General features: G+C 37.3%; 1 long non-coding RNA gene across 1 annotated transcript in view; it reads right to left on the reverse strand.

Annotated features, from left to right (window-relative positions):
- Window positions 1-25,503, reverse strand: part of LOC137630093 (uncharacterized) — a 571,093-nt gene extending 545,590 nt beyond the window's left edge. The window contains exon 1 of the long non-coding RNA XR_011041644.1: window positions 25,194-25,503. This is a non-coding gene — a long non-coding RNA (uncharacterized lncRNA). The remainder of the gene's footprint in view (window positions 1-25,193) is intronic.
- Between the last annotated feature and the right edge of the window lie 467 nt (window positions 25,504-25,970).

A 25,970-nucleotide genomic window follows, 5' to 3' on the forward strand; every position in this document is an offset into this window, starting at 1 on the left:
TTATTTTAGGTGGATTTTTTGGGCGGGAGTAAGACAAAGATGATATGGTAAGGTAAGGCAATTTTGGACAGAGGCAATTTTGGACAAGTAAGGCAAATATTGGACAGATATATGTTATCAAGTGTTTTAGATTTTTTTTTCTTTTTTTATTTTAGGTGGCTTTTTGGGAGGTGGTAGTGAGACAAAGATGATATAGTAAGGTAAGGCAATTTTGGACAGAGGCAATTTTGGACAAATAAGGCAAATATTGGACAGATATATGTTATCAAGTGTTTTAGATTTTTTTTCTTTTTTTTATTTTAGGTGGCTGTTTTGGGGGGGAAGTGAGACAAAGATGATATAGTAAGGTAAGGCAATTTTGGACAGAGGCAATTTTGGACAAGTAAGGCAAATATTGGACAGATATATGTTATCAAGTGTTTTAGATTTTTTTTTCTTTTTTATTTTAGGTGGATTTTTTGGGCGGGAGTAAGACAAAGATGATATGGTAAGGTAAGGCAATTTTGGACAGAGGCAATTTTGGACAAGTAAGGCAAATATTGGACAGATATATGTTATCAAGTGTTTTAGATTTTTTTTTCTTTTTTTATTTTAGGTGGCTTTTTGGGAGGTGGTAGTGAGACAAAGATGATATAGTAAGGTAAGGCAATTTTGGACAGAGGCAATTTTGGACAAATAAGGCAAATATTGGACAGATATATGTTATCAAGTGTTTTAGATTTTTTTTTCTTTTTTTATTTTAGGTGGCTTTTTGGGAGGTGGTAGTGAGACAAAGATGATATAGTAAGGTAAGGCAATTTTGGACAGAGGCAATTTTGGACAAAGTAAGGCAAATATTGGACAGATATATGTTATCAAGTGTTTTAGATTTTTTTTTTTTTTAAGGTGGATTTTTTTTTGGGGGGGGGAATGAGACAAAGATGATATAGTAGGGTAAGGCAATTTTGGACAGAGGCAATTTTGGACAAGTAAGGCAAATATTGGACAGATACAATATCTCTAAAACTATTTATAATTTTCGAAAACTATAATGCTATTAGAAATTGCCCAACCTTTTACTGTATAAATATTAGTATGTCTGGTTTTTAAAAAGTATTAAGTACCCCTAAAAAAAATGTTGAATATGGGTGTCCAGTAATTGCCTCACCTTCATTTTAGGGTTTCTCAGAAATAATACATGAAATTATTTTTCCTAAAAACAAATTAGTGGATGATGCTAAAGTAAGGTTTAAAATAAAAAAAATGAATGAAAAAATATGGAATATCTAGTGTCCAATTTTGCCTCGCCTTGAAAAATGGTAAGGCAATTTTGGACACTTAATTTAAAAAAACATCAATTCATAATGTTAAGTTATTAATTAATAGATTTTGTAAACTATCTAGCTCTCTCTCTCTCTCTCTCTCTCTCTCTCTCTCTCTCTCTCTCTCTCTCTCTCTCTCTCTCTCTCTCTCTCTCTCTCTCTCTCTCTCTCTATAAATATATATATATATATATATATATATATATATATATATATATATATATATATATATATATATATATATATATATATATATATATATATATATTCTTAATAATTTTAACTAGAAATATAGATAAATGATAGTTCTTTGAAAATATTTTCTATCATTTATTTCAATAGAAAATCATATTGATTTATAAGGAAATAAAAAAGAAAAAGTTTTCTTTTCATAGAAAATGATAATCAAACCTATTACTAATGAGAAAATGGGGACAAGTACAAAATTGGAAATAAAGGTGAACAATTCAATATATACTATAGCCATATACGTGACAATTTAAATGCATGAATATATGACGAGTCTATTTAATTCAACTGAATGTTCAAAAAACAGCTTCAGTTCTTTTAAATATGGCACTAAACATTCTCTTTGAGGCATGGGTTCCTTAAATAAAGGACCATTAATTCCATCTGTAATTTGAAAAAGGTATGTATCCGTTTGGTGCTCTGGATACTCCTCTACTTCTAATGCCCGGCAGTTGATCTTGCTGGAATTAGTATGGACCGGCAGGGGTCACTTGCCTTATTTAGATAGGCGCTGCGCATCACTAAGAAACTGGCTATTCTTTGATGAATTTAGCCTACGAATCCTCTATGGATTTAGTCAGTCTATGGAAAGCGAAAATAAAAGAATTGCCCCCCGTCCCGGCCGTAGTGGGTTGCTAAGAAACTCCCGGTTTGTTATTACTAAAGAAAAATTGAAAATTGGTAATTGAAATGTTGGAACCATGAATCAAATTGGGAAGTTACAGAGAATGAATTTATGAAATATAGTTTGGATATCTTGGCCCTAAGGAACAGATGGAGAGTTAGAAGAGAAGGGGTAGGAATAATGATGATGACGCCAAGAGCAGAAAAGGCATTAACCAAATGGAGAGCTGTAGGTAGCAGATTGTTACTTAGAAAATTATTATCATTATTATTATTATTATTATTATTATTATTATTATTATTATTATTATTAATAATAATATGAGTTATTAGGGCCTATTGAAACCAGAGAAAAAGAGAATTTTTCGCGAGTTTTAAATGGCATCGGAAGAAAATGGGGTTTCTCCAAATGGATTCAGAAGAAATTACCATAGACTTAGCATGGAATTCTGAATGATTCCAGATGCGAATCTGAAGGATTTCGAAAGAAAACCCTGAATCTTCAAATGTCTTCAGAAGAAATACCGTAGACTTAGCATAGAGTTCTGAATGTGCCCAGAACGGAATCTTCACGGAGCTGTAAATGAAATCACGTAATTTATTATCATTATTATTGCGAGTCCTAAACGACCTTCGAGAGAAAATCTTCGTGCATCTCCAAAAGGATTCAGAAGAAATTTCCATAGACTTAGCATGGAATTCTGAATGATTCCAGAAATCTCTGAACGATTTCGGAAGAAAATCTTCCTGAATCTCCTCTCCAAATGACTTCAGAAGAAATAGCCGTATACTTAGCATAGAGTTCTGAATGACTCCAGAACGGAATCTTCCCGGAGCAGTTCTGAACGGCTCCGCCCCGGATTCCAAAAAACTTCTGAAGACCTGATCTCTCTCTCTTTTTTTTTTTTTTTTTTTTAAACATACCTTGCAACACCTCACGATCTGTATGTACTGTAGCTATGGGTTGATTGATTGATTTAAGGTTTTCAGGCATCCTGACATGTAGCTATGGAAGTTTACGCAGTGAACATTGGGAGGATGATTCCACTTTACTCACAGAGCTCGCGTTCTGGCGGAACAGGTAACTGACTGTGAGAATTTTGTTACAGCTACAGGATGAACTGGAGGCTATTCGGAACACCTTCATCTACAGATAGTTTGGATAGGTGCTGCCGAAGTTGGCGAGCTTTGAAGATCATAATGTAAGCGCCTTGAAGGATAATTTGCTTGCGGTTTAGCGACGATGTCCTATAATTGGATTGCACTGGTGCAAAGCGGTGAGCGACGTGTGTTTCTTCAAAATTCGGCATTGAATATAGAACATATCAAGACGGCATTGGTAAATATATTGTGTTGCTCTTCGTTGACTTCAGTATGATGGCGTATAGTGTATGCCGAGAAATCAATGACATCCATGTCTTTACCCATCGCCCTTATAGGTAAAGACATGAAAGCCATCGATTTCTCCGAGGAATCTGACGAACCGAGGACAAACAGCACTGAAATGTCTCTTGAAATCTCGAAGGAGACTGGCGAACTAAGCAAAGATCTTGAAAAACTATAAAAGACAGAAGAGAATAGAGAAGGAAAGCCTTTATATGAAGAAGTATAAAAAATAGCCTTTAATTATAGAGGTAAGTCACCTAAAAACTGAGGTCAAATAGCCTCTACTATTAGCGGTTAGTCGCCTTAAAACAGAGGTCTCAAAGAGCTTCTAGTGCTAGAAATAAAGCACCCAAAAATAAAGATCAAAGAGCTTTTAATGTTAGAGGGAAGGGGATTAAAATAAAGGTCAAAGAAACTCTAATACTAAAGTATAGCTCCTCAAAATAGAGGTCAAAGACCCTCTAATGCTAAAAGTAAGGAGCCTCAAAACAGAGGTCAAAGACCCTCTAATGTTAAAAGTAAAGAGACTCAAACTAGAGGTCAAAGAACCTCTAATACTAAAAGTAGGGAGCCTCAAAACAGAGGTCAAAGAGCATCTAATGCTAAGCGTAAGAAGCCTCAAAATAGAGGACAAAGAGCCTCTAATGCTAAACGTAAGAAGCCTCAAAACAGAGGTCAAGGAGCCTCTAATGCTAAACGTAAGAAGCCTCAAAATAAGAGGTCAAAGAGCCTCTAATGCTCAATGTAAGGAGCCTCAAAATAGAGGTCAAGGAGCCTCTAATGCTAAACGTAAGAAGCCTCAAAATAAGAGGTCAAAGAGCCTCTAATGCTCAATGTAAGGAGCCTCAAAATAGAGGTCAAAGAGCCTCTAATGCTCAATGTAAGGAGCCTCAAAATAGAGGTCAAAGAGCCTCTAATGCTAAACGTAAGAAGCCTCAAAATAAAGGTCAAAGAGCCGCTAATGCTAAAAGTAAGGAGCCTCAAAAAGAGGTCAAAGAGCCTCTAATGCTAAACGTAAGAAGCCTCAAAATAGAGGTCAAAGAGCCTCTAATGCTAAATGTAAGGAGCCTCAAAATAGATGTCAAAGAGCCTCTAATGCTAAAAGGAAGGAGCCTCAAAATAGAGGTCAAAGAGCCTCTAATGCTAAACGTAAGAAGCCTCAAAATAGAGGCCAAAGAGCCTCTAATGGCTAAAGTATGGAGCCTAAAAATAAAGGTGAAAGAGCCTCTGATGCCAAAAGTAAGAGCCTCAAGATAGAGGTCAAAGAGCCTCTAATGCTAAAAGTAAGGAGCCTAAAAAGAGGTCAAAGAACCTCTAATGCTAAACATAAGAAGCTTCAAAATAGAGTCAAAGAGCATCTAATGCTAAACATAAGAAGACTCAAAATAGAGGTCAAAGAAACTCTAATGCTTAAAGTAAGGAGCCTAAAAATAGAGGTCAAAGACCCTCTAATTCTATAAGTATGGAGCCTCAAATTAGAGGTCAAAGAGCCTCTAATGCTAAAAGTAAGGAGCCTCAAAATAGAGGTCAAACAGCCTCTAATACTAAAAGTAAGAAGCCTCAAAATAGAGGTCAAAGAGCCTCTAATGCAGGAGATACTGCACCTCAAAATCGAGTTCAAAGACCCACTAATGCTAAAAGAAAGGAGCCTCAAAATAGGTCAAAGAGCCTCTAATGTTAAATGTAAGGAGCCTCAAAACCGAAGTCAAAGAGCCTCTAATGCTAAAAGTAAAGAGCCTCAAAATAGAGGTCAAAGAGACTCTAATGCTAGAAGTGAGCAGCCTCAAAATAGAGGTCAAAGACCCTCTAATGCTAAAAGTAAGGAGCCTCAAAATAGAGGTCAAATACCCTTTAATGCTAAACCTAAGGAGCCTCAAAATAGAAGTCAAAGAGTCTCTAATGCTAAAAGTAAGGAACATCAAAACAGAAGTTAAAGACCATCTAATGCTAAACGCAAGGAACCTCAAAATAGTGGTCAAAGACCCTCTAATGCTAAACGTAAGGAACCTCAAAATAGAGGTCAAAGACCCTCAAATGCTAAAAGTAAGGAGCCTCAAACTAGAGGTCAAAGAGCCTCTAATGCTAAAAGTAAGGAGCCTCAAAATAGAGGTCAGAGAGACTTTAATGCTGAAAGTGAGCAGTTTCAAAATAGAGGTCAAAGAGCCTCTAATGCTGAAAATAATGAGCCTCAAAATAGAGGTCAAAGACCCTCTAATGCTAAACCTAAGGAGCCTCCAAATGGAGATCAAAGACCCTCTAATGCTTAAAGTAAGGAGCCTCAAAATAGAGGTCAAAGAGACTCTAATGCTAAAAGTGAGCAGTCTCAAAATAGAAGTCAGAGAGCCTCTAATGCTAAACGTAAGGAGCCTCAAAATAGAGGTCAAAGACCCTCTAATGCTAAAAGTAAGGAGCCTCAAAATAGAGGTCAAACAGAATTTAATGCTAAAAGTAATGAGCCTCAAAATAGAGGTCAAAGATCCTCTAATGCTAAAAGTAAGGAGCCTAAAAATAGAGGTCAAAGAGACTCTAATATTAAAAGTGAGCAGTCTCAAAATAGAGGTCAAAGAGCCTCTAATGCTAAACGTAAGGAGCCTCAAAATATAGGTAAAAAAACCCTCTAACGCTAAAAGTAAGGAGCCTCAAAATAGAGGTCAAAGAGCCTCTAATGCTAAAAGTAAGAAGCCTTAAAATGGAGGTCAAAGACCCTCTAATGCTAAAAGTAAGGAGCCTCAAAATAGAGGTCAAAGAGCCTCTAATGCTAGAGGTAAAGCACTTCAAAGTAGAGATCAAAGAACATATAATGCTAAGATTATAGTACCTCAAAATAGAGGTCACAGAGCCCTTAATACTAAAGGTATGGGACCTCAAAATAGAGCTTAAATGTCCTCTAATGTTGGAAGTATGGCACCTCAAAATAAAAGGTCAAAGAGCCTCTAATGCTAGAGGTAAGGTATCTCAAAATAGAGGCCAAATAGTCTGGCTTATTCTTTGAATATTCACCCTACACATTGGTTTCCTGCGAGCCAGCGCTTTTCTGCGCCTTCACCAAAAAACTGTGCTTCAGCAGAAACTGAGCACCAGCAGCATCCTGTGCGCCAACGCTCCAGTACTCTCCTTCGCACTTGCACGAGAGGCAAAAGGAATGAAAACTTTTTGACAGGTTAAAATTACCCCGTTTCCCTCCCCGCAAACACATGACAGCATGCCCGCCGGGCAAAAAGGGAAAAGGCTTCACAGAAGGGTTCAAGATCCTGAAGATTCCATCTTCCAAGGCGAATCAAATGATTCCCCTGAAGAAAGGAAAGATGAATACTGTGAAGAACTGCAGAGTATAATAGGTGAGAACCTAGAGAGATATGAAAATTGTGATTAATGACTTCAATGCTAAAGTTGGAAGGAATAATCAAGGGATAGAAAATGTGATGGGTGTTGAGGTTCTTGGCGAAGTTGCAAATGAAAAAGGGGCACATTTTATAAGTTATTGTTCAACAAACCATCGTGTTACTGGAGGTACTCTTTTCCAGCACAAGGAGATCCACAAATATACAAGGACTTCACCATGTGGCAATTACAAATATCAAATAGATCACATAGCCATTGACAAAGAGAGGAGGAGGACTCTGGGAAATGTAACAAGCTATAGAGGTGCAGTTATTGGTAGTGATCACCAGCTCCCCATTGCCACACAAATATTAAAACTGAAAGAACCCAACATAAATGTAGATAGAATACCTAAGTTTGATACAACTAAGCTTCTAGAGGATGAGCACAGAAATCTTTGTAACTGAATGTAAGAATCGATTTACAGTCTTAAGAGATTTTAAGAGATGAAGTTTTGGGACATGCAGTTACAAGGAGAAAACCATGGATATCAAATGATATTTGGGATACTATAAAAAGAAGACAAAGACAGAAATTGATTTCTTAAAGTTTTCGAGGAAGTAATGAAAATTACAAGGCAGAGCATGCCAAGTATTTCAGTATTGATAGTGAAGTCAAAAGAAATATCAGGAATGATTGGAGAGAATATTTAGACAGGAAAGCAGATGAGGCTGACAAAGCTATGAATTCAGGGAATGGCTTTGTTGTAGGAATTGCTCTTGGAATTATTAATGAAATCTCTACGGGAAAAAAGAAGCATATACCCATCAAAAAGAAAGATGGATCTGTTATAACAAAAGAACATGAAGAAAAGTAACGTGGGATTGAACACTTTAGTGAGGTCATGAATAGGAAATACGAAGGGAATAATTTAGTTGATATACCTGGAACTGATGAAGACCTTGATGTGCCCATGAATGAATTAGGTGTGTTTGAAATCGAAGCTATTCTTAAAAAAACTCAAAAGATGGAAAGCCCCTGGATACGAAGGAATAACTGCTGAGATGATATTGCCTGAAAATGAAGGGACTCCCAGATTACCTACAAGATTATTTTGTAGAATGTGGCGTGAAGAGGCAAAGCCTTATGTATGGGAGCTAGGAGTGCTGGTGAAAATGACAAAAAAAGATCTGACTGATTGCAATCATTACAGAGGCATCACACTTACGTCAGCTGTCATGAAAATATACAGAATGCTCATTCTAAAGAGACTAGAGAGAAAGACTGATGAAAAGTTGAGAGATGAACAAGCAGGATTTAGAAAAGGTAGAAGTTGTACTGACCAAATTTTCATTTAAAACATGTGGTAGAGCAATATGTAGAATATAGAATTCCACTTTTGATGGTATATGTGGGCTATGAAAAAGCTTTTGATTATGTGCTCTGGCAAATTTTGTGGAGAGTCCTGCGACATTATGGAGTTCCTCTCAATATGTAAATTTAATTGTATGTTCATAAGCATAGCAAATGCAAATTTAATGTTAGTGGCATCTTATCAAATGAATTTCCAGTGAAAAGTGGAGTAATCTAAGGGAATGTGTTGTTACCTATGTTGTTTATCTTCCTCATAGATTTTGTAATGCATAGATTGGTTGGGGATGATGGAGAGGGATTGGACTGGATTGGTAACAGAAAATTAGGAGACCTAGAGTATGCTGATGACGCTGTTCTAATTAGCAGAACACCACAGAGCTTGGAAAGTTTGCTTACCAGAATGCATGAAAAATCACATGAGGTTGGGCTCGAGATAAATAGAAGAGACCCAGATGATGAGAACGGAATATGCAATGGAAGATGAAATATCTTTAGAAGGATAAAGGATTAATGAGGCAGAATTATTTAAATATTTAGGAACTTTGATATCTAACATAGGAGCTTTAGAATTTGAGTTTAATGAAAGATTTAAAAAAGAAAATCAGAGGATGGCTAGGTTAAGTCAAATTTGGAAAACAGGTCACCCAAAATTACATATAATAATCAGGCGGTGGACACCCCATCTTTTTGAGAAATCTTGGAAGTCTTTGCTGGTGAATTGAGAGCCACCATTAGTCCTGAGACGAAGGGTAACACCAACTTCCCTGAAATAACGACAAGATACATATACTCGTAGTGCTGAAAGCGGTAGTATCTCCTTTACCTGGTACCACAATAGGCCACCCAAAAGGTCGATCAGTTACCACTGAGAATGGCTTCCGAGAGACACTGAAAAACTCAGATGAGAAAGACTCGTGAGGACTCGGTAGGGTGGTCGTCTTTCAATACGTCTTTTTGTGGCTTACACACCTCGATGACTATCATGAAGATGGGCGAGAGTCAAAGGCAGAGGGCAGCAGGGACAACATTCCTTGCTCCATGGAGAACGAGATCACCATCAGTTGAGAGGTTTTTTCTTAATATCCAGAAAAGGTGTAAGGACTGGTGTAGGTTATAACAACTTGATGGAAATCCTGGAGTCACACATTTCACAAGACAGGTATACAATGGATCAGCTATTGCTGCAGCTCAGAGTTCCAGAAGTGTTCTATTTGCATCTTGGGGTGTAGAATCTTCTTGATCAATGACAGCGTTGATACTGACGATATACCTAACGTGTGTTGTAGCATCAGCACAAGTGATTTCATCTTCTGGAATAGGGTGCCTGACAGCAGCTCGACATAAGACATCTCGAATGTTGAGCTGCTTCCTAGCCTGCCACACTGCTGTGAAAAGGTATGTTGAAATCTTTTCCTTGAGATGCTGAAGGCAAAGATTATCAACTCCATCAAGCAGATAATCTTTGAGAATTGGGATGAGTGGCCGGTGATCGACATCAGGGAAAAAGGCTGAAGGCCAGCTAGATACAACCTACACTTAGTTCTATGGTGGCGTACCGAGACTCGGCATATGTGAGGAATCGGGAGTCACCTTGAACTAAATGAAGTCTGCCATTACTATGGTACTGTAGAAAGGCATATCAAATTCCATTAAGGTGAAAGGCATCAGTCTGGAGGATTACAAGCAATGCAGGATCAAGGGAGGCTAGGATTGGGGGACTTACCAGGGTGGCCTTCACTCGACCAAATGCTCTATTGGGGCTCATTAGGGGTCTGAGGGGATAAACTGCAGTAGCAATCTCAGGGGTAAACTCGTTCAACTGGTTCACTAAACCCATGAATGATCAAAGGTCAGTCAAATTAGTCGTAGTGGGAAAGTCACGGATTGCACTAACTTTGCTAGGATAAGCTGCTATACCCTCTCCTGAGAGATGGTATCCACGACAGGACACGTGGGATTCAGCAACCACAAACTAATCTCTGTTGAGAGTAATCAGGAATTTGCAGAAGTAAGAAGCATCTCATAAATCTGTTAAAAGTTGAGTGTAGTAACCTTCGTCAGGAAAAAGTATGTCATCGACGACCTTTACACAATTCTGCATTCCTTAAAGGGCCATATCACCGCGGAGACAGAAGGCATCCCCCGTAGCTACAAAACTCATGACAGTGAATTAATGTAACAGTCTCCCATTTTATACATCTTCAGGTGGCAGTGAATCTCTCCAAATGAACCATGAGCTAAAGCAGGGACACTACTCCTATATACACTCAACACAATTTTGTCTGCCTATACAAATCTATAACTGCATGATATCCTTTTAAAATATGCAATTAACTATACGAACAAAACTTTTCCACATATTTCTTGTACCTTGGCATTACCCTTCCAAAATATCAAACATTGTTAAACTTTGTTCATTAGTCATCATAATAGAGGCTTTTAAAGATGGGTACAGTAACTAGCCAGAAGTTGGTGATATCATTTTGACAATTTTTCCTTTTTCCTTTCAAATATTCAGATGCACATTTTCGGTAAAACAGTCTCTGCCGGGTAATCCTAGGATTACTACTGAATGCTGTCTGAAAAGACTTTGGCTTTGTTTGATGTGTTTTGGTGTTTTGGTGATAAAAATGCCCTTTTTCCCCATAAAATATCTTGAAGTCAGTTCATAAAAATAGATATAAAGGAAACTTTATGCTAGCACAAACAGTTTTTTCCCCAAAAGATCTATACAAATAGTATTTTAATCAATTTGAGACAAATTTAGTTATTATTTTGTTTTGGAGTATTATCTGTATTAGAGCTATGGTACATGTGATGGTAAACAAACAATAACGTTCTTTTGCATGAACTAGAAGATGTTAACTTGACCAAATACAATTTCTGGCAGTGGAAATGAATTCACAACACCTACAATTGACCTGCTGGCAGTAAAACAAATGACTCCAAAAGCAAAAGGCGCAACCTTTGGTGCTTGGTCGGATATGCAGCCTGAAACCATTTTGAGCAAGTTTACTTTGGTTAGCGAGATTCACGTTGTACCAGATCTTATCATATGAAAGACTAAAAAATCTGGAAAGAGAGCGAGATGCACAAGTTTGCCAAAAACAGGGGTAAGGATCCCGAGCAAGTCTGAAACAGTATCTCACCAGTTCAACAAATAAAGAAAGCAGCCTTTATTGAATTCTTATACTTAGATAGGTGTAGGTCCCTTCCAAACCTCTGGCAGAAGGAAAGTCTTCGATTCTTGCCTCACCCAATCAAATAGCAACTAAATTAGTTTGGGATAGTGTGAGAAAATAGAAACACTGCTGTCAGACCATGAGGAAGCAGACAGTCGGATGTACACCCATTGTGCCTACATAGCACATAAGAGAAAACAAAAGTTAAGAACATAATTATCTGGTCATCTTATACAGATGTTACTGTATTATGCTGCTTTTATTTCAGTGCTTTGAAATTTGAAAAGCTCTGGCTGTATACTGGGACAAGGAAGTAAAGGAGGTTCTTACTAATACTTAAAGTAGTGGATGCGCTTAGAGATCGAAGGTCAGTCAAATTTGTCGGAGTGGGAAAGTCACGGATTGCACTGACTTTGCCAGGATCAGCTGCCATACCCTCTCCTGGGAGCGTGTATCTACAAAAGGACACATGGGATGCATCAACCCCAAACCAGTCTCTTTTGAGAGTAATCTTAAATTTGCAGCATCTAAGAAGCATCTGATATTTTATATATCTGCAGGTGGCAGTGGATCTCTCCAAGTCTACAGTAAGGTAAAGCAGGGACAATACTTCAATATATACTCAACACAACTTTGTCTGCCTATACAGACCTATAACTGCATACCATACCTTCAAAATTTTTAATTAACTATATGAACAAACCTTATCCACATATTTCATGTACTTTGGCATCACCCATTCAAAATATCAAACATGGTTAAACTATGTTTAATAAATGGAATGGGAAAAAAAGGAAAGAGTTCTCTACATTTCAAAAAAAAAAGTATGATCTCCAGGAACTGAAACCCACTGTGAAACCTTTGCAGATCCGAACTCCAGTGCTACCCTCATAAGAACAATGAAATTTACTGGAGCTCATAGGGCAAATTAGGACAAGCTATTGACAAATAAAAATTGTGAAAGTAGCAGACTTTCACTATCCATGGACAGTGCACATGAACATACAAAGCATGATAACTACCAGTGCTACATCAGGAAACTTTATTTCCACCTCCAATTGGAAATGGGTGGTTGAAAGATGACGCAGAAGGCACCAATCAAAAATCTATGAACAAGAATTCTACACTGGACACTGCACTTGACCTACTAGTGTGCAGATGCAAAAAAGAGATACGATGTAAAGGTTTCAAATTACTCCCAGTTTCAAGCTACCCCCTGGTAATTTGAAACCGCTTTCAGATTACCAGGGAGGGGGGTAGTTTGAAACCGGTTTCAAGCTACCCCCTCTGTTTTCAAGTTACCCCTTCATCGGAATAGAAAATAATTTATATGACAGTGCATATATGCATCATGCATTTATTGCTGATTTCGCAGTAGTAGAATAAAAGTTTATTTTTGTATTTAAGACAAAATATTGTAAAGGCCTAGTAGTGAATTATATGGCGCGTTAGAAGCCACAGACTCTGTCATTCAAGTTTTTTGTGATAACGGCGAGGTAAAGAATTATTGTAGTGCTGGTGTGATTGTCGAGAATTGTTTTCTTTTATCATCTCAGCTAAATTCAATTCATGTGCTACTGGTGCACGAGCTTCACACAGCAATATGCGTGGAGAAATTAACAAAAAAATACACAACGAGATGTGTACTTTGTCGCTATACTCTGTGAAATTTAGGGAGAAGATTGGGATGTACCCATTTACCATAGGTCCTTGGGAATATATTCGGTAGCAGATGCTTATTGAACCATTGTTCAAAATTACGTCACTGTTCATTTGACTGTGATAGTAGTTTTGCTTCTATAGGTTGCTTCTGCTGTGCGAAGAATTGCTTTAGAAACATCTGTATCAAGACCTCCTTTCTGTTTTTCTAAAGCAAAATATTTCGAACCATTATAAACAATCTCTTGTGCTCTGTATGCAGATGGGTGACCTTCCATTGCGGCTGACAAAAAGATTAATGATGCTTTTGTGTCTCCCTTGATTGACTATAATCTTTGAGGCATGTCTGTTATAGTTTTTGTAATTCTCTCTCTCTCTCTCTCTCTCTCTCTCTCTCTCTCTCTCTCTCTCTCTCTCTCTCTCTCTCTACTTCCGTCGCAAGTGGTTCCTGCCAGGACCTACCGGCAAGGGATACTTTCTGACGAAATCCGATTAATGAATGTTCATCTCTGACATGAGAAACTATATCGGAAAAGTGGCAATTTTAATTCACGTTTATTTATACAGTAGTACAACTGAATAATGTTACAAAATTATATCAATTATAAGTTAAGTTTTATACAATTAAAGTAATGGTATTCATTATAACCCTGAAATGGCATCCTTTTCTCTATTTTCGAAACAATGTTGGAATTATAGCAAGGTGTTTTTGTGTCATTGTAACTATCGTCCTCTTTGTGGTCATTCCGACGAATTAAGGAACGCTTGACTTGTGTGCATAGTATTATACCAATGTCTATCTATAGACCTTGATTTATACAAAATATAAATCTACACAAGGAATGTGTCTTCAAGTTTTGAAAAAAAAATAACACGTAAATGATGACTTCGAGCGTTCTTTTATTACAACAAACGGGTAAATTCATAACATCAATATATTATACCAGTAGATGAAACCGTATATATACTGTATATATACCTGTAAACTAACAATTTTGTGTTGACCCTGATCAAAGCAATTGATTATTATTTATAAATGATGAGATACTGCGCAAAAAGAGAGGGGTTAGTTTGAAACTAGGGGGTAGTTTGAAACTATGGGGGTAGTTTGAAACTATGGGGGTAGTTTAAAACTACGGGGGTAGCTTCAAACCGGTTCAAGTTGGCCCCCTAAGCCTGAAACCGGTTTCATACTACCGGAGGATAAGATTTGGAGGGGATAATTTGAAACCGCTACACCGGTGTGTCCAATCTGAGTGGTTGTTTTGGATGGAGGTAATGACAAAGAACAGGAATATACTAATCATATTTGTTCATACAGATAATTAGATTCTGGTGGGATGATAGCCACTAGTAAGTTTCTTTAAGCAACCTAAATTGTGGTGATTATTTATGGGGTAGTAATAGAAAATTACCTGCTGTACCTTATGGGCCACTTGGAGAGCTCCACTGCCAACCTTGTGCTAACCACCAAAAACTAAGGTAAGCCTAAGAAAGGTCATATTTGTTTACAGCATGAAGCAAACAAACTCATTTTTCAGCCGCCCTTCACACCGTGGGCTCCTTAGCTAAAATACCATTGATCCAGAACCAAGGGGAAGTGAATAAAATCACGTCACCATAACCACAGAATTGAATAAACTTAAAATTTCTAAATAACATTAAAATGATCACTCATAGCGTAAACATCCAATGAATATATTTTGTACAGAATCTAATCATGAAAACTAATATACAAAGCAGTTTTTATCGTCAGACCAATTGTTTTCAGGGAAATACCAAAACACCTAAATTTGCCCACTTTCCAAGACAGCAGATGAAGCTCAGGGTAGACCGACGAAGGGTTTAAAAGGCTCAAGTAAAAGACTCAAGAAATTGTAATAAAAAAAAAAAGTTGAAGTGAACAAGGAGGAACAAGGACTTGAATAAACCGTGTTATCAACACCATGGATTAACTATTATAACTCCATCTACCACACTCTACCAAAAGTGCAAATAGAGAAATTACAAAACATTAAACAGTAGACCACTAAGGAATAAAGATCATTCCTATACTAATTTACTTTCATTGGCTGCCAATTAAAGTATTCAAATTAAAATACGTATAATAATCCATCAATATATCAGAACCGAACGTCCAAAATATCTAAAAGATTTGCTACATACTGTGCTGACACGAGAATAGTTACAGATGGTTTCAAACTATTGGAACAAAGTCTACTGTAGGTTCTAGAGTTTTCAAATAAGCACACCCAAGGCTATAACATAAACTCCCAATAGACATCCGAAAGACTGAAGATAATGAGGTTTTCAAGAGGAAAGTGAAGACTTTCTTGTTCTTTAAGTGCTTCGATAATGTGGATTTGACAATAAACGAGCGATATGCGGTGGTGTGAAATGCCGAATCCCTTGGAATGCATAAATTAAAATGAATCACGAAAGGTCTTGTAGAGAGTATGGTTCCCGTGCAGTATAGGACTGGAAAAGCAGCCCTTAACGAAAGAAGAAAGAACGATAAAAAGAATAAAAATCTTCGAAGTTGTATGACGAAATGCATTTGGCTCCGACAACCCGAAACCTTCCGTAACTTGTTTACGATTTGTCGAGTCTGGCATATTTATATAATAACTCTGATCTTACGTCATTCGTAAATAACATTCAACGAACCTCTTATGTTTAATTTTCTAAAGACATAACAGTGAACACTACTAGTATTTTGTGACGATTGATATCCAGAGCCGTTATTCTATTCGACCGGGAGAAATCGGAGTCGGTAACGTTTCCTGCATTCGGCAACGGTCAATTAAATCCCAAATATAGAAACTTATATAATTATTTTTGCTAAAAAAAAAAAAAAATGTTTTAGGGCAATTATGCCGCCTTAGTTCAGAAAAACAGATAAATTTCCAATCACAAAAACCCCTAGTTCTGAATAAAAAAAATATTTCATGTGAAATAAGGCGATCTGTCGGACGATAACGGATATCGAATGATGATGATGACGTCATGTGTTTATATCGTGACGTCATATACTGATATCGATCATCCAATCAGGTAGCACGATTTGATCATGACGTCATTCTCCATTAATGAAATAACCAATGAGGAAGCGCCACGTGTCATATTATAATTGGCTGATATTATTGGAGTAATGTGATTGGCTAACTTGAGATATCACTTGCATATAAATAGCACCGATATATTAAGCGATCAGTGGGGGAGGGGGAGGGGGAGGGGAAGGGGGAAGGGGAAGGGAGGGGGAAGGGATGGGTCGGACGGGGGGACGGGGGGGGGGGGGTTAGGGGGGACGGGCGGGGAAGGGGGTGGGGCCGGGACCGGGGGGGGGGTGTAGTGATGGGAAGGGTGGGATGTAGCTTTTTGATTTTGTAATATAAGAACTAATTGTGTCAAACCGAAGTCAAAATCAAAGACATTAGAACGCAAATAAACCTACTGTATATGGTTGCTACACTGCTGCCAAATCGTCACTCGAACGAATGCTCAAATGGATTTGACTTCGTCTTCATTTGTTACATTTATATAAAAAATTGTGATATAAAGAGAGTCTATTAAAGCTTAATAATTAAAAATAGAGTGTCATTAATAATTTTAAGCATACATGATACTGAAAAGATTAATATAATAAATACTTATGTAAAAACGAAGCCGAATTCAATACATACGAACACAAATTCTGACGTCATAGTTACGAACTTTTAAAATCATAAACCGAGTTCCCAATGAAGTTTATTACGATTTATAGTAAACTGAATTATAAATTTAGAGGTCATACATGACATTAAATAATTAATTTCTTTGCTAAAATGTGTTTTTATCTTTAAATAGGTTATATTTCGAAAAGTAAATCGTTGACTTTGAAGGAAAAAAAACTGGAATCGACAATTTGTTAACATTATCATCTCCAAAATAACTCCCAAGAATTTTATTTCTTCATTAAAATCCGATGAGAGAGAGAGAGAGAGAGAGAGAGAGAGAGAGAGAGAGAGAGAGAGAGAGAGAGAGAGAGAGAGAGAGAGAGCGCGCGCGCGGTCGGGTTTTCGCTCCGAAATCCGATGCTTTCGACCTAGCGTTTGAGACTCTTTTGTTCTAAAAATTGGCACAAAATCAACCCGATTCCTATATTAAAAATTCCCCCTTTTTAAGCAGTGAATACAATTAATTAACATTTGACGCTAATTCTCTGAAATATGGTTAAATAACTAGACAATACAATGAGATCCCTCGACACATCAGGACCGTAAAAGCAGACCTTAATGCAAATAATTTGACTGGAATTTTTTGGAATATTCCTGTATTTTCAGTCTTTCAGAAACGCCCATTCAACCAATCGATATAATCACAATATCTTTGTAATCCTATAATTCGATATTAAACTTGAATAAGTTCTAAATTAAGATAATCATATTTCATTCTTACTTTACTTTAGCGGTTATGCCAATATTGTAATCATATACATCATCATCTTTGAGTGAATCAGTCAATTGATGAAGTATACAATAGAAGTTCAATATTGATAATACTTCAACTCCTGTGTTAATTATGAAAACAATTGAAAAATATTAGCTTTTCGATGAACAACTAATTATATTAACTAAAAAATAACTTCTTCATGAATAACAAATGACAAGTTAATCATGAAAATCCTTGTGTTATAATAACTAAGAAATCAAAATATTTACTTCTGAAGCTGCAAGAGAGTCAGTCACTTATACTTTTGATCACGTTTCGCCTTACAAAAAGCAAAGAGGAATAAGTGATTCCCAAGAATAATTATAACAAACGACAAACAACTGGGGTCCACCGGAAGAGCCAAACATAAACCGAAATGAGGGCCGTCAAAAATAAACAAATATGATGATGATGGTGATTCTGAAAAGCCTTGAAAATGGTGATCAATAGGTTGGGACCAATGCAAGAGGGAGTATGTATGATGACAACCATGTCCCATTACTCACTTATTTTCAACTATTGCTAAGAATACGGCAGTCTAAGGGGGTCACAGGGGCGTTGGCTTCTCCTTTAGGTAAGTAAGAACACAGCTAGAAGGTTAGGTTAAGTGTTAAGTTAGATTAGGTGGTGAAGTTTTGGCAGTTCTGTGCACTTGTCCCTGTCCGGCGTTATACACAAGATCCTAATGCAAATTCTGAATTACCTCTTGGAGTATTACTTAAAAACATGCTAATCAAAATATGCCAATTGAAAACCTGCAAATCTCTAACTAACCAGCAGTCGTCAACTTCTTATATCGAATTCCAGTTTTGCTAAACGTCAATGTATAATATCATCACCAGAAGATTTCTTCCACCTTTCTTCTAAGACCTTCCAACAAAGACTGAAGGCAACAATTGAACGAGTGAAATGTTCCAGTAATGCATCCGAACTTTCATAGTCCAACGTTTAATTTAGTATTAGTCGTTAAAAGTTCTCTTTCTTAACTATTGCTAATTTGATTCAGTATAAAAAAATGTAAACGAAAACTGTTATATCTATTTCCCATCTGTTTTCTAAAGACTTGAGATATGCTTTGAGAAGTGAATAAGGCAGAGGGCGAGTTCTTGAATATTTTCTCCTGTTCTCGAAGCAGAGGGGGTTACTAAAAGAAGGGTTATATTGTCATACAACTAATATCTTTTTTCATTATTCCAAAATGTTTTCCTCTATTCTCGCGTATATGCCAAGTTTTACTTAGTATACCCATTATCATAGAAACCATGAAGATCATTCTTATATGTTAATTAAACTTAAAAATTAAACAGAGGTTCTAAAACTAAAAGACAATTTCGTTTTGTTTATTGTTTCTTTAGTTGTCTGTTTAATTCCACTTTATCCATCTTAAGAAGGCCTTTCCAGATGAGGCCACTTCTCATTCCCTCATGTTGGTTGTATTTTGACTTTTGACTATGATAGTAGCATCATAGAATTTGTCTTTAATTATTTATGATTTTTGTATGCTTTACCCCGTTCCTTAAAGATTGCAGGCATTGTTTGATATGATTGATCGGCTTTGACAATGAAACAGAAAAAAAGTGGTGGAAAGGAAGTACAGTTAAGGACTGGAAAAGTGCTCAAACATTCCAGGACTATTGGGTACTCCCCTGATGAGAGAAGTACAATCCTATCTAAAAATAATGTGAAATTTTAAAATATTAGAAGGACGCTAAATATTCTAAAGACAATACTAAAAATAGTGCTTTATCTTAATACATAGAAAAATAGTGGATATAACACAAAACTCTACTTCAGAAAGAAACTAAACTTTGTGATTGGTAGCTCTCGTTTTAAGGTAATATCATGAATTTTGATCAAAATATAAAATGCCAATAAAGTGAAGTAATCGGACAGAAAATTAGCTAAAAACATATTTTAAAAAATCATTCCGTTTCCTCCTCTCACAAACTTTCAATAGTTGAACATTCTCGACATACCAAGGAACTACAAGGATGAAATCTACAGACAGACAGAGACAGTTTCACCTACATTACGCATTCGTGTGTGTTTTAGCGTACATACAATGTATTATTGGTGATTCTGTTAGAACAGACCATACATAACATTTTGGTACCTAGTCATCTTATGTTTTAAGGGTCTGAGAATCCATTAGAACACACCAATAAGCTCTATCTCCCCTCTGTTATCTCTTTTCACCACCTCTCTAGGAAAAGCTTATTTTGACGTACATGTGACACACTCATGTACAGTAGAACTACTGTATATGACTTGTATACAGGTCTATTGAAATGAGTTGGCCCTTAACAGAAACAATGTGTTTCTGATCTTAGTATAAGCATAATATAGCAATCTGTTATTTCAAAGGAAGTCATTTCCCTTACCAACATCCGCACATGCTTACCCAATACTGTCCTATATACCAATACAGGCAAACATGTATAGTAAATTAGTTGCTATGATAGTCTTAATCTGTGTTTCTCTCACATATAACTCACACATTGTGATTTTCTACATGTACCTCTAACATACTTGTGTAATAATCATGTTAATATTGCATCTTTGTTGAGAATCTAATAACATACAAATATCTTGATGTGTTACCTTTTAAAAATTTGCTTGGTGATGATACACTATGGATTCTGCATAGCAGGTTAACTGCTCTTACCTTCTAAAACATTATATGAACTATAGTGATAGTGAACCACCTCTAACATTTGCAAGACCTCACAGACTCAATTCCATTGTAAATGCTAGTAAATGTTAGGAAGATAGATTACATGCTATATTAGCATCCATATTGCAAGATACTTCAAGGTCCTTGTTTGTATATAGAAACTGTGCTTCAACATATAACTCAAAGACTCACATAAAACGCTTCCTACAAAGGCAGACCAAGTTGACAGAAAACCCAAATATCAAAAAATCTTGGTGAAATGTGCATCACAAAGTCAAAGTCTGTCTTGAAGAAGACACTCCATGTAGATGTATCTGTTTGATTGTCCTCCAGTCCTGATAAGTTCATTATCAATGGTTGTGCAGTGCTATGGGGGACTCAGTGGCCAAGGGAACAGTAGAAGACTTCATCCTGAACCTGCTTCCTTATGTGAACGAAAGGTTGAAGTCATGTGATATATACTTGGTGTTCAACAGATACTATGAGAACAGGACAGTATAAAGAATGTAATGCGCACAACACCTGCTAGCACGGAGGCAAGCTGCTAACACAAACTGGACCTGCATATGAAACTTTCTATTAAATAAAACCTGTCCTAAATGTAATGGAGTACAAGGTGTAGCTGATCAAGTTGATATGCACTTATATCAAGGATCTTGCAGAGTTGCTGGCCGAGAAGCAACTGGTCTTAACTGGGCAAGATCCAACTCCTGTTGAGGTGTCCGATAGAAAGGTGACACTGCAACAAGGTCTCCGCACTAACCATGAGACGCTAATGTTGTGATTGTCCAGCAAATGGTTTATAGCCTTGATAGGAGCTAAATGTATAAGAGTCATTTGTGACGAGACTGATGTTTTGTGTTGTTGCTTCACTACTTCAAGTCAGAATCACTCACCAGTGATCTAGTTATGGTAGGAACCACCTGCCACGGAAGGGCATCAGTTGATATCAGGGCTACAACCCAGAGGTGTATGGACTTTGTCTCAAAGATCTTGGCAGCACATGTCATCTCTGGCTGTGACACTGTTTCGTAGCTGTGGGGATAGGAAAAGGTACATTCGTAAAATTATTGATGAAAGGCTACCAACTGCAGACCTTGGGCCACCTAGATGCATATCTATCAAACATCATCTCGGAAGCCACTTCATTCCTTGCTGCCTGTTATGGGTCAAAGAGAGAGAGCAAGACTGCAATTTGCTTTGATGTATGGTCACAAAACACGGCAAACAAAAAACTCACTGCAGCACCACAGCTTAAGACCCTCCCAATGACCACTGAGGCATTTACTGAGCATGTGCACAAAGCACATGTGCAAACGGCTATATATCGTGCAACACTGGAATCAGACCCATCAATATTTAAACACTAACACATGGACAAAAGATGTGGCCTTCAACACGTTGATGCCATTGTCTTTCCCTCCGAATGTTACACGTGAGCTTGATGAGGTACTGAACATGATCAGTTGTGGCTGCAGTTCAGCTCGACCTCATGTAACAGCCAGGTGCAGTTGTTCTGCAGCAAGACTGTCGTGCTCTGTTTTTTGTGGATGTCACGGTACAGAAGACTGTTGTAAAATGCATACCAAATCACCTGCTCTATCCAATGAGGATTTCGATGAAGACGAGTTACTCTAAGATATCACAATAATGGTAATGACATGTTTGTGTATAATGTTGACGTCCTTGCTTAAATGTCACTCATGAATGTCAGAGGCAAGGGGTAGTGACAATATCCTAAGACTAACCAAATATACATATGATCAGTGCCTAAGCCCAAACTCCATCCAAGCTACCACCAAGGAGGGCCAAGCAATGACTGCTGATGACTCAGCAGGTAGTCCTATAGTCCTATAGTCTCAAACTCACGTCCAGCGGATCACCAGCAAGGATGTTCCAATTGGCTACCACTAGATGCTGATATCTTGATATGTTTGTATATTGTTGGTGAATAAAACACTGTTTTCCATATTCTTTTTTTTTTTAGGTTTTTTAAACCCTATGTAGCCATCAAAGTTTCAAATTTTGCAATGATATCACATTTGTAATTGTAGAAATCAGATATATTTGGTAATTTGGTTCAGAGAAAAGATAAAGAGCTTATTTGTGCTCTAATGGATTTCCAGACTCCTAAAACATATGACAAGACACCAAAATCAGATCTCTATGTCAATTTATAGCGAAACATCAACTCAAAATCGGGTAAACAGTTATAAAAGGGCAAAAATTAGAAAATGTCAATAGAGTCAACAACTTTTGTCAATTACAGTACCCCTGCTCAGAAACCAGTTGAAGGGCAATTCAGTATAGATGTCCAACTTGTGGTGGTTGTTTTGGATGGAAGTAGTGCCAAAGAGAAGGAATATACTAAAAATATTTGTTCATACAGATGATTAGATTCTGGTGGGATGATAACCACTGGTAAGTTTGTATATGTATGATAAATTGTGATTATTTATGGGCTAGTGTTAGAAAATGGCCTGCTGTACCTTATGGGCCACTTGGAGAACTCCACTGTCACCCTGGTGCTAACCACCCAGGACTAAGGTAAACCTAAGAAAGGTCATTTTTGTTCACAGCATGAAGTAAACCAACTCATTTTTTCAGCAGTTTTTCTCACCGTTTGCTCCTGAACTAGAATGCCAATAATCCAGAACCAAGATGAGTTTAACAAAATCAGTCGACATCACCACAGAATTGAATATAGTTAAACAAAAATCGTACAAAATTTAATTCTGAATAATAATATATGAAGCAGTTTATTTCGTTAGGTCAACCGTTTTCAAAGAAATATATAAAAATCTAAATTTGGAGGTCATTTTCCAAGAGGAGATGAGGCTCAGGATGGACCGACTAAGGGGTTTAAAGGAGAAAATAAATGACATGAAATCCAAATAAAGAAAAAAGTTGGGTTGAACAAATGGGAAAAGGACATGCATAAACTGTGTTATTAACAGGATGGACTGACAATTATCATTCTATCTACCAAAAGTGAAAATACAGAAATTACAAAACATAACAAACAGAAGACCAAGACTGATACAAATTTTCACACCGAAAAAGATCACTCTTATACTAATTTATTTACTCTGGCTGCCTTTTTAAGAAAGAATTGAGTTTAAAATATGTACAATAAGCCATCAAGTTATCAGAACCGTATGTCCAAAATGGTTAAGAGAATTGCTGAACTTTGTGCACCCAACAAATCGTGTTTATACGAGAATAGTGACATATGGTTTTAAATTATTGGAACGAAGATTTATGTCTAATGTAGGTTCTAGAGCTTTCAGATATTCGGCCCAAAGACAATAACATAAGCACCCAAATAGACATCGGAAAGAGTGAATAGATTAAGGTTTTCAGGAGGAAACTTTCCTGTTTTCTAAGTGTTTCGTTGATGTGCATTTGACAATAAACGAACGATATGAGGTGCTAAACCTGAATGCCTTTGAATGAAGACATTAAAATTAATCACAAAAAGTCGTGTAGAGAGTATGGTTCCCGTGCAGTATAGGGCTGGAAAAGCCGCACTTAAAGAAAGAAGAAAGACCGATAAAAAAAGGAATAAAAATCTTCGAAGTCGTATGACGAAATGTATTTGGCTCCGACAACCCGAAACCTTCCGTAACTTGTTTACGATTTGACGAGTCTGGCATATTCATATATTAACTCCGATGGTTCGTCATTCGTAAATGATATTCAACAACCTCTTATGATTCATTTCCTAAAGATATCACAGTAAATACTACTTATACTTTGTGACGATTGATATCAAGAGCCGATATTCTATTCGATCGGGAGAAATCGGAGTCGGTAACGTTTCCTGCATTCGGCAACGGTCAATAAAACCCCAAATATAAAAACTTATATAATTATATTTAGTTAAAAAAAGGTTTTAGGGCAATTATGCCGCCTTAATTCAGTGGAAGAGATAAATTTTCTATCACAAAAACCCCGGGTTCTAAATAAAAGAAATAATTCATGTGAAATAAGGCGATCTGTCGGACGATAACGGATATCGAATGATGATGACGTCATGTGTTTATATCGTGACGTCATATACTGATCCGATTATCCAATTAGGAATCATGATTTGATCATGACGTCATCGATAATCAAGGAAATAACCAATGAGGTATCATGATTTGATCATGACGTCATTTGTAATTAATGAAATGACCAATGAGGATATGCCACGTGTCATATGATAATTGGCTAATATTATTGGAGTAATGTGATTGGCTAATTTGAGATTGCATTAGTGTATAAATAGCACCGATGTTTGATAAGCGATCAGTGGGGGTGGGGAAGGGGAAGGGGGGAAGGGGAAGGGAAGGGGAAGGGGAGGGAGGGGAAGGGGAAGGGAAAGGGGGGAAGGGAAAGGGGGAAAGGGAAAGGGGGGAAGGGAAAGGGGGGAAGGGAAAGGGAGGGAAAGGGGGGAAGGGAAAGGGGGAGGGAAAGGGGAAGGGAAAGGGGGAGGGAAAGGGGGGAAGGGAAAGGGGGGAGGGGGGCTGGGAAGGGAAAGGGGGGAGGGGGGCTGGGAAGGGAAGGGTGGGGGGCAGCGGGGGGAGGGTGGGGGGCAGCTGGGAAGGGAAGGGTGGGGGGCGGCGGGGAGGGGGTGGGACAGGGAGGGGTGGGGTGTAGCATTTTGATCTTGTAATATTTTGAATTTTAGCGACGACAAAAGTCAGGTGGAATGAAATTGAAATTTTATTATTTGATAAGTAAATCACTGACTCAGTGTGAGAGAGAGAGAGAGAGAGAGAGAGAGAGAGAGAGAGAGAGAGAGAGAGAGAGAGAGAGAGAGAGAGAGAGAGAGAGGGGGGGAGGTTATGAATGGATTTAACTGAAAACGACCCCAACGGGAAATCGTTCATCAACTTCCGCACAATGTTTTGATTATTTGTACAGGGTATTAAACAACTGGTGAGGGACGCATATGGGGAGACTCACCTTCGTTCAGGGCAGTTCGGGTTGAATTGCTCAAACGATATAAAGGTTCGCTTTTTCGCTCCCAAATCTGATGCCTTCAACCGAGCACTGGAGACTTGTTTGTTCTAGAAAGTGGCCCAAAATCAGCACGAATCCTATATTATAACTTCACTCCTGAAGGCACTAAATTAAGATATTCATCATATTTTGAATTTTATTTCATTCTAGTAGTTCTGCCAATATTGTAATATTGTATATTATCATTATCCATGACGGAATCTTCCAATTAATATAGTATACGATAGAAATTGAGGATTGATAATAGTTAAAAACCAGAATTGAGAAAATTGAAAAATATTAGCTTCTCGATGAACAACTAAAATTCTACTAATCTGAAAAATTGTCTCATGAAAATCCCTGTGCTATAATTACTAAGTAATCAAAATATTTACTTCAGAAGCTGCAGGAGTGTCAGTCACTCTTATTCTTTTCATCAAGTTTCGTCTCATTGAACGCAAAGAATAAATTATTCACAAGAATAATTATAACTTAAATGACAAACAACTGGAGTCCATAGAGGAGCCAAACAAAAGACTAAATGAGGGCCGTCAAAAATAAACTATTTATGATGATGGCGGTGATTCTGCAAAGCCTTGAAAATGGTGATTACTAGGTTAGGACCAATGCTAGGGATGTATGCATCATCATAGCCATGCCCCATTACTCGAGTATTTTCAACCTTTTTGCTAAAAATGCAGCAGTCTAAGGGGGTCACAGAGGCATTAGCTTTCCTTTTAG

Source organism: Palaemon carinicauda, chromosome 38, assembly GCF_036898095.1.
Source record: "Palaemon carinicauda isolate YSFRI2023 chromosome 38, ASM3689809v2, whole genome shotgun sequence".
NCBI classification, from domain to species: Eukaryota; Metazoa; Arthropoda; class Malacostraca; order Decapoda; family Palaemonidae; genus Palaemon; species Palaemon carinicauda.